Here is an 8,310-nt window from a genome sequence, read left to right as displayed (position 1 = left end):
AAGGGGATTGTGTTGCAGGCGACCAGAATTTGGTGCAGCAGTGATGGCTTTCATGTGACGGAAATGGGGCATACACCGGGAAGAAGATGGTGAACTCCGGCGAACCTGATCGGGGAAGCGACACATGCAGCATATCGGGCGCACAATGTTAGCACAGTGTATTCCGTTCGGTCAATGCACATCGAGGAACGCTCCAGGGATGGGTAAGTAAATGTGCCCTATTGTCTTGATTTATCTCTCATGCATTTTGTATTCATTGCATGCATATGGAACTGCAGTTGTGGGTGTTCCCATTGATCATGTAATTTCCCTCCCACTGATCACGTGACCCCCTCCATTTTGTGTGTGTATATATATATATATATATGTATATGTGTGTGTGTGTATTATTCACACTTAGGCAAAAAATGGAAAAGCAGCACTCCGTGTCAAATGGGTGTTTATTTCACCAGTGGGGATTACAACGTTTGAGCTATCTCAATGTAGCTACATTGAGATAGCTGAAACGTTGTAATCCCCACTGGTGAAATAAACACCCAATTGACATGGAGTGCTGCTTTTCCATTTTTTGTCTATTGGATATTTGGGATCCCTGAGTCGGACCTTACAAGCCTGCACCCTACCTTTGGATTTAATCCGGATTCACAGTGCCGCTTCATCCCTCCACTCTATATATATTCACACTTATATATATATTTTCACACTTATATATATAGCTGAATAAAGGCTCACGTGGCAGAGCTACAATGTTGCTATCAAGATGATGGATAGCATCAAGTACTATTGCTATGACTTGAAGTGGCCTCCTATGAAGACAGGGACCCCTGCCTTAGTGTGTTAAAGAAATATAAATATATACACTCACCGGCCACTTTCTTAGGTACACCATGCTAGTAACGGGTTGGACCCCTTTTAGCCTTCAGAACTGCCTCAATTCTTCGTGGCATAGATTTTGGTCCATTTTGACATGATGGCATCACACAGTTGCCGCAGATTTGTCGGCTGCACATCCATGATGCGAATCTCCCGTTCCACCACATCCCAAAGATTCTCTATTGGATTGAGATCTGGTGACTGTGGAGGACATTTGAGTACAGTGAACTCATTGTCATGTTCAAGAAACCAGTCTGAGATGATTCCAGCTTTATGACATGGCGCATTATCCTGCTGAAAGTAGCCATCAGATGTTGGATACATTGTGGTCATAAAGGGATGGACATGGTCAGCAACAATACTCAGGTAGGCTGTGGCGTTGCAACGATGCTCAATTGGTACCAAGGGGCCCAAAGAGTGCCAAGAAAATATTCCCCACACCATGACACCACCACCACCAGCCTGAACCATTGATACAAGGCAGGATGGATCCATGCTTTCATGTTGTTGACGCCAAATTCTGACCCTACCATCCGAATGTCGCAGCAGAAATCGAGACTCATCAGACCAGGCAACGTTTTTCCAATCTTCTACTGTCCAATTTCGATGAGCTTGTGCAAATTGTAGCCTCAGTTTCCTTACCACACCCGGTGTGGTCTTCTGCTGCTGTAGCCCATCTGCCTCAAAGTTCGACGTACTGTGCGTTCAGAGATGCTCTTCTGCCTACCTTGGTTGTAACGGGTGGCGATTTGAGTCACTGTTGCCTTTCTATCAGCTCTAACCAGTCTGCCCATTCTCCTCTGACCTCTGGCATCAACAAGGCATTTCCGCCCACAGAACTGACGCTCACTGGATGTTTTTTCTTTTTCGGACCATTCTCTGTAAACCCTAGAGATGGTTGTGCGTGAAAATCCCAGTAGATCAGCAGTTTCTGAAATACTCAGACCAGCCCTTCTGGCACCTACAACCATGCCACGTTCAAAGGCACTCAAGTCACCTTTCTTCCCCATACTGATGCCCGGTTTGAACTGCAGGAGATTGTCTTGACCATGTCTACATGCCTAAATGCACTGAGTTGCCGCCATGTGATTGGCTGATTAAAAATTAAGTGTTAACGAGCAGTTGGACAGGTGTAACTAATAAAGTGGCCGGTGAGTGTATATTCACAGTTGACTAGTTGGACAGTTTTGAAAATATATAAAATTCTTACAACTTTTTTCAGATATATTTTTGCATCCGAATATGTATATAAAATTATATTATCACATCATGTAGGCCCAATTATAGCCTTTTTACTGCCTGAGGGAAAAATTTAAATGATGCCCCTGCTCTGCTTACTACTTGCCTGCTACAATGGCTCACTGAATTTATAGACAGGTTTTTAAAAAGTGTGTACAACGTAATCTAAGAATTCTGGCAACATTATTAACAATTGATCACATCCCCACACAGTGGTAAAGGCTCAAAATCAGAAGGCAATGACTCCCTGGCCTATGTGGCTGACACCACACATGCCATAGCTTCCAACCGTCCCGATTTTGCCGCGTAGTTCCAGGGTACCCGGAAGTCAGAGCACACGTGGTGGCTCCAGTCACGTGCTCCGACGCTTCTTTGGAGAACTTCCAGTCGCACCGGAAGTGACGTTTGGGTCACTGAAAGGCCGGAGCGTGGTCACATGCTCCGGCGCACGGATTACATGTCTTCCGGTCGCACCAGAAGTGACGTTTGGGGGCTCGGCGGCGCCAAAATTTAAAGGTTGGTCGCAGGTAGTCACTCTGACTCTGAGGTCTAAATCGCCTACCACTACGCCGATAAGGTACTGTACACTATGATCATGTGTTAATGTACTTGATACTGCTATATATTGTACTGCTGTATGTGAATAAGCCCCCCTTACCTATGAATTATAGGTGCCCATGGAAGTATCTATCTTTCCAAGTGAGGTCCTTGCCATGGAATCTTCTGTATCAGATCCCCTGTCTACAGGCCCTGTGTGTGTCTTATAGATTTAAAGGGGCAGGGGCTCTATTTCAAATATATGTTATATCCCCTTTAAAACTAAGCTGTCACTTCTCTCTTGGCAGGAGCCGAAAGAGAAAGTGAGGAGTAAAGATCCCTCTAAAGATGGGAAGAAATCAGCCTATCGTAAATGCAACATGTGCAATATAAGGCTTAATTCTAACTATAAAAAACCAGTATGCAAGGACTGTTTGGATAACCTTCTAAGAGAAGAGAGAACAGGATTCATGGAGGAGATACGTTCTTTCATTAAAGGGGAAGTCCAGACTTCTGTAGCCTCCTCCTTAGCCTCGCTTAGCCTACCTGGCCCCCCACCGAAAAGGGCCCTAATATGTGCCTCAGAATCAGACCCTGACTCAGAGGATAATTCCTCCTTTAAGGACTCTCTAGATATGGAGCCATCCACTTCTCTATCCGCTTCAAAAATGGAATCCAGATATCTGTTTTCCTCTGAGGATTTAGACCAATTGCTTAAGGCTATTCGTGATACTCTAAAGATTGAGGAAGTGGAGGAAGCTAGATCCATTCAGGATGAACTGTTTGGCATCCTTAGATCCCAGAAAAAGAGAGTGTTCCCCATCAACGATGCTCTCAAACAACTTATTCAGGAACAGTGGAGAGATCCTGAAAAGAGGATTTCTGTGTCTAAGGAGTTCAGGAATCGTCTATTATTTGACGAAAGCGATGCTAAGTTCTGGAATTCACCTCCCAAGGTTGATGTCCAGGTGACGAAACTGACAAAGCGCACTGACCTGCCCTTTGAGGACTCTATCCAGCTAATAGACGCCCATGGATAGGAAAGCTGACTGTTTGCTTAAAAAAGCTTGGGAGTCGACTATGCTTAATCTAAAAGCTAATGTAGCCACTACCTCGATTGCCCGTACAATGTACTTCTGGTTATCGGAGCTGGAAAATCCTATTAGGGAAGGCACCCCTAGAGAACTCCTGTTAGAGACTCTTCCTACTCTAAAGTCTGCTACTGCCTTTATTGCCGATGCATCTGGTGAATCCGTCAGGTTCTCGGCAAAAGAAGGTGTCTTGTCCATTGCAACCAGAAGAGCGCTATGGCTAAGACAATGGAGTGGTGATTTCAGGCCAAAGTCCAAACTTTGCAGCATTCCATTTGAAGGAGAATTTGTGTTTGGTCCTGAGCTGGATTCTATTCTGGAGAAGGCGGCGGACAAAAAGAAAGGGTTTCCTGAGGTTAAGAAGCCACCCAGAAAACAGCCCTTTCAGGACTTTAGAGATTGGAAAAATTCATACAGAGGCAAAGGCAAGCAAGGGCGCTGGAGCCATCCGAAAGGAGGTAGAGGCTTCCTCCTTAGCTCCAGTAATTCGACCTCATTTGGGAAACAATGACGCCAGAGTGGGAGGAAGGTTACTGGGGTTCCTTGCACAATGGTCCCAGATCACATCCAACCCTTGGATTCTGGACATAATAAAGCAAGGGTACAAGCTAGAATTAACTTCTCTTCCTCCCCACAAGTTATCCTTACAAGGTTGGCGTCTCAAAGGTAATTACAGCAGTACCAGAAGGAAGGTGGAAGTGCGGACACTTCTACCCCTTGTTTCTCATTCAAAAGCCAAATGGATCCCACAGGATGATTTGCAACCTCAGAGGCTTGAACCAGCATCTCTTGTACAGGAAGTTCAAGATGGAGTCAATAAAATCTGCAATAACACTGATCCATCCAGGAGCCTATATGTGCATGATAAACCTGAAGGATGCGTATTACCACGTCCCTATCTACCTTCCGTCTCCAGAAGTTTCTGAGGTTCACAAGAGTCTCACCACAAGGGAAAAATCTATGCTTCCAATACAGGTCTCTACCTTTTGGGATTGCATCAGCGCCAAGAGTTTTTTTCCAAAATTATCATAGAGGTCGTAGCCTTCTTGAGAACACATCAAGTCCTGGTCGTCCCATACCTGGACGACTTACTCATAATAGCGGAAAATGGAGAAGAGCTTATTCTACACAGAGACTTTATAATCCAAACGCTACAGGATCTAGGATGGATCATAAACTGGGAGAAGTCTGCTTTGCATCCAAATACTCAGATCCTTTTCCTGGGAACCCTCCTGGACTCTGTGAACCAGAAATCTTATCTTCCCAGAGAGAAATCAGAACGCCTGGTATGTCAGGTCAACATTTGTTTCATCGCCAGAGATGCTCCATAAGAGATGCTATGAAGCTTCTGGGACAGTTAACATCTTGCATACAGTGTGTCCAGTGGGCACAGAACCATACGAGAGTCCTGCAAGGCTGGATACTGCAATCATGGGACAAAGATCCCCTACATCTGGACAATTACATCAGCGGTCAAACAGTCCTTAGAGTGGTGGACCATTCCTGCACATCTACAGAAGGGGGTTCCATGGCATCCCTGGCCCCTATCTATAGTCCAAACAGATGCAAGTCAAAAGGGCTGAGGTCCGAACATAGCAGGGTCCATCTTCCAGGGAAACTGGCTTCCTCCTATCCAAAGGATGTCTTCCAACTATCGAGAACTGAGAGCAGTCCTGGAAACCCTGAAGACAGCCAGTCATCTCTTGGTAGGTCAGCAGGTGAAAGTCCTATCGGACAATTCCACGACGATAGCCTACCTTCAACATCAAAGGGGTACAAGATCAACAGACCTCTCGAGCGAAATATTCTCATGGGCAGAATTGAACATCAAGTCCCTATCAGCAGTTCATCTGAGAGGGAAGGACAACAAGGTGGCAGATTTTCTGAGCAGAAAAAAACTAGACCACAACGAATGGTGTCTGAACCAGAAAGTGTTCCATCTTCTAACCCAGATGTGGGGCATGCCTGTAGTGGATCTGTTTGCCACCAGAGGAAATACAAAAGCGGATCTTTTTTACTCTCTCAATTATTCAGAGACCGCCTCGAAGTTGGATGCATTCAGCCACAAGTGGGATGCTTCTCTGGCATATGCTTTTCCTCCTCTGCCTATAATAGCAAGAGTTCTTCGGAAAATTCAAAGAGACAGGTCCAAGGTCATCCTGATCGTTCCTTTCTGGCCCAAAAAGTGCTGGTTTCCGCTCCTGAAGAAGATGGCTCTAGCAGAATCTCTTATGGAAACGCAAGTCCTTTCAGGCATTTTTTTTTTAAAACAATCCAGTTAAAAACTTGGTCTGGCAAATATCCTCCTTCATCAATAATCACTTCCAATATCTTGGGAAAGTCACTTGCAGCACTTATGTTGGCACTTGCTGCTTCACCTTGAACTTTAATATTATGCAAGTTACTCAAGGAAAGACTAATGGGCATATTACGTTAATTCTGGGCATCTATCCAAATTACCAACAGCCGTTCCATCTCAATAATTAAGCCACTGCGTTGCTTGGTAATAATTGTATGTAGTATGGCCTTTCACATGCTCCTTAAAATGCTCCTAAAATTGTTGCAATTGTTGACCGACTGTAACCAAGCTTTCTGCCAGTGGATGATGGAGTTTCAACTCTCTCTGACCTCCTTATTATATTTACTTTATTTTCCATTGTGATGGTTTTCCTTTTATTTGCTGTATAACCAGCACTTACTTCAGATTTGTGTTTAGAAAGCACTGTTTCTTGGTGCAGTACCTATTAAGAAACACCTGCTGCTGTTGTCCAGTAATGCAGCTGTTTCAATTAAGTTCTGTATACCAGGGTACTGTAGGTAGAAACACCAGCCCCTGCGTCTGGGAACTGTAGGAAGAAACACCGCCCCTGTTTCTGGGCTTTGTAGCAACACGGCACTGTAAGAGGAAACACCGCCTCAGTGTCTGGGCACTGCAGCAATGGGCACTGTAGCAGAAAACACCACCTCGGTGTCTGGGCACTGCAGCAATGGGCACTGTGGCAAATTGTGGCTGATATAACGGGACCACAGTGAAATTAAGGGTGGCTATAGAACATCAAAAAAGATAAGGTAACTAAGGATGCAAACTCACCAGCTAATGCTTCCTTAGTTACCAGTGAATAGGCTGCGGGAATAGCTGCATTCTGTCACTATGACACAGCTGGTATGCGGACAGTAGTAGCTTGTTTCCGCCCCTGGTATCCATAATCATAGGTAACTTAAGGATGCAGCGCTACTGAGATCTCATGAGATCACTCATGTTTACTTGGTGACCTGTGGTTTTGAATTGCAGTGGCTTGCGTTTATCTCTTCTAGCAGAGGCTGGTGTTTCATCCTATGGTGCCCAGATGCGAGGCTGGTGTTTCATCCTATGGTGCCCAGATGCGAGGCTGGTGTTTCATCCCTCAGTGCCCAGATGTGGGGCTGGTGTTTCATCCCTCAGTGCCCAGACACTGGGGTGGTGTTTCCTCCTGCAGTGCCCAGTTGCTATCGCATGACACCGTCCTTAGTTACCTCCCGCTCCGTTTGTATGACTAAGGAGGTGGTAGTTGCCGCGTACCAGCGGCGCATAGAAGAGCAGCTCAAGTGAATCTGGCGTTTCTACAGAGTTCTTATGATAAAGAAGTGCTACTGCGATCCGAGAAACAGGTCAACCCTAGATACAAACCCCACTCGTATCTAGGGGTCGTTCATAACTCGGATGGTCATAAGTCGGGGACTGCGTGTATATCAATTAAATTAGTTATTGTATATAATATACCGTCTCCACTAATTCACTAATATATAGCCATCTAAGGCTAGGTTTATATGATGCTTTTAAATTGTGTTTTCAAACCCCGATTCCTTCATGACGCTGGTTTTCCGGTGAAACATGTCGGGGGGGGGGGGGGGGGCTTCTGTTTTTTGTCTTTCCAAATTAGTTTTTTTCAAACCTAGTACAAATGCATCAGGCAAAACTCCTCAACACATTCATATATATAAGTTATTTCTATAAGTAACAACATGTGATTACCTATTTAACAGAATATTATAAAATGAGTAATATATCATATATATTTATATAATATAATTGGTAATAAATGTATAACCCTCCAATTTATTTAGATACAAACCCACCCCCTCTGTAATTCATTTAAAGGCCTCGTACAGCTCTCCATATACAACCCCCAAAATAAATTATATACTGCTCCCAAAGTTTCATTAAAATCTGATCCCTATATATACCCCCCAAGTTTAATTATGTTTAGTTATATAGTACCTTACATAGACATTCCCAGTTTAAAGGGGTTTGATCACGAAAGAAATTTCTCAAATATCCCCTAGTGATGTTTACACAAGAAACATAATTTTTAACCCCTTGCTTTACAATTTCACTCAATTTTATTACTGTTTTAGCTCCTATAACTCAGCGATGGTTAGTGTAAAATCCCAGAGTGTGGACGGGGACTCTCTAAGCAGACACATTATGGTCCCTGTAGTGCTGTGAGATAGTGTGCTGACAATGTGGTTAGATTATCAGGGTACAGGGTGCATATACACTTTCTTCTGAACATTGTACTAGTATCTGATA

This window comes from Engystomops pustulosus, chromosome 6 (assembly GCF_040894005.1).
Source record: "Engystomops pustulosus chromosome 6, aEngPut4.maternal, whole genome shotgun sequence".
In the NCBI taxonomy this organism is placed as follows: domain Eukaryota; kingdom Metazoa; phylum Chordata; class Amphibia; order Anura; family Leptodactylidae; genus Engystomops; species Engystomops pustulosus.
Note: the sequence above shows the minus strand (reverse complement) of the source record.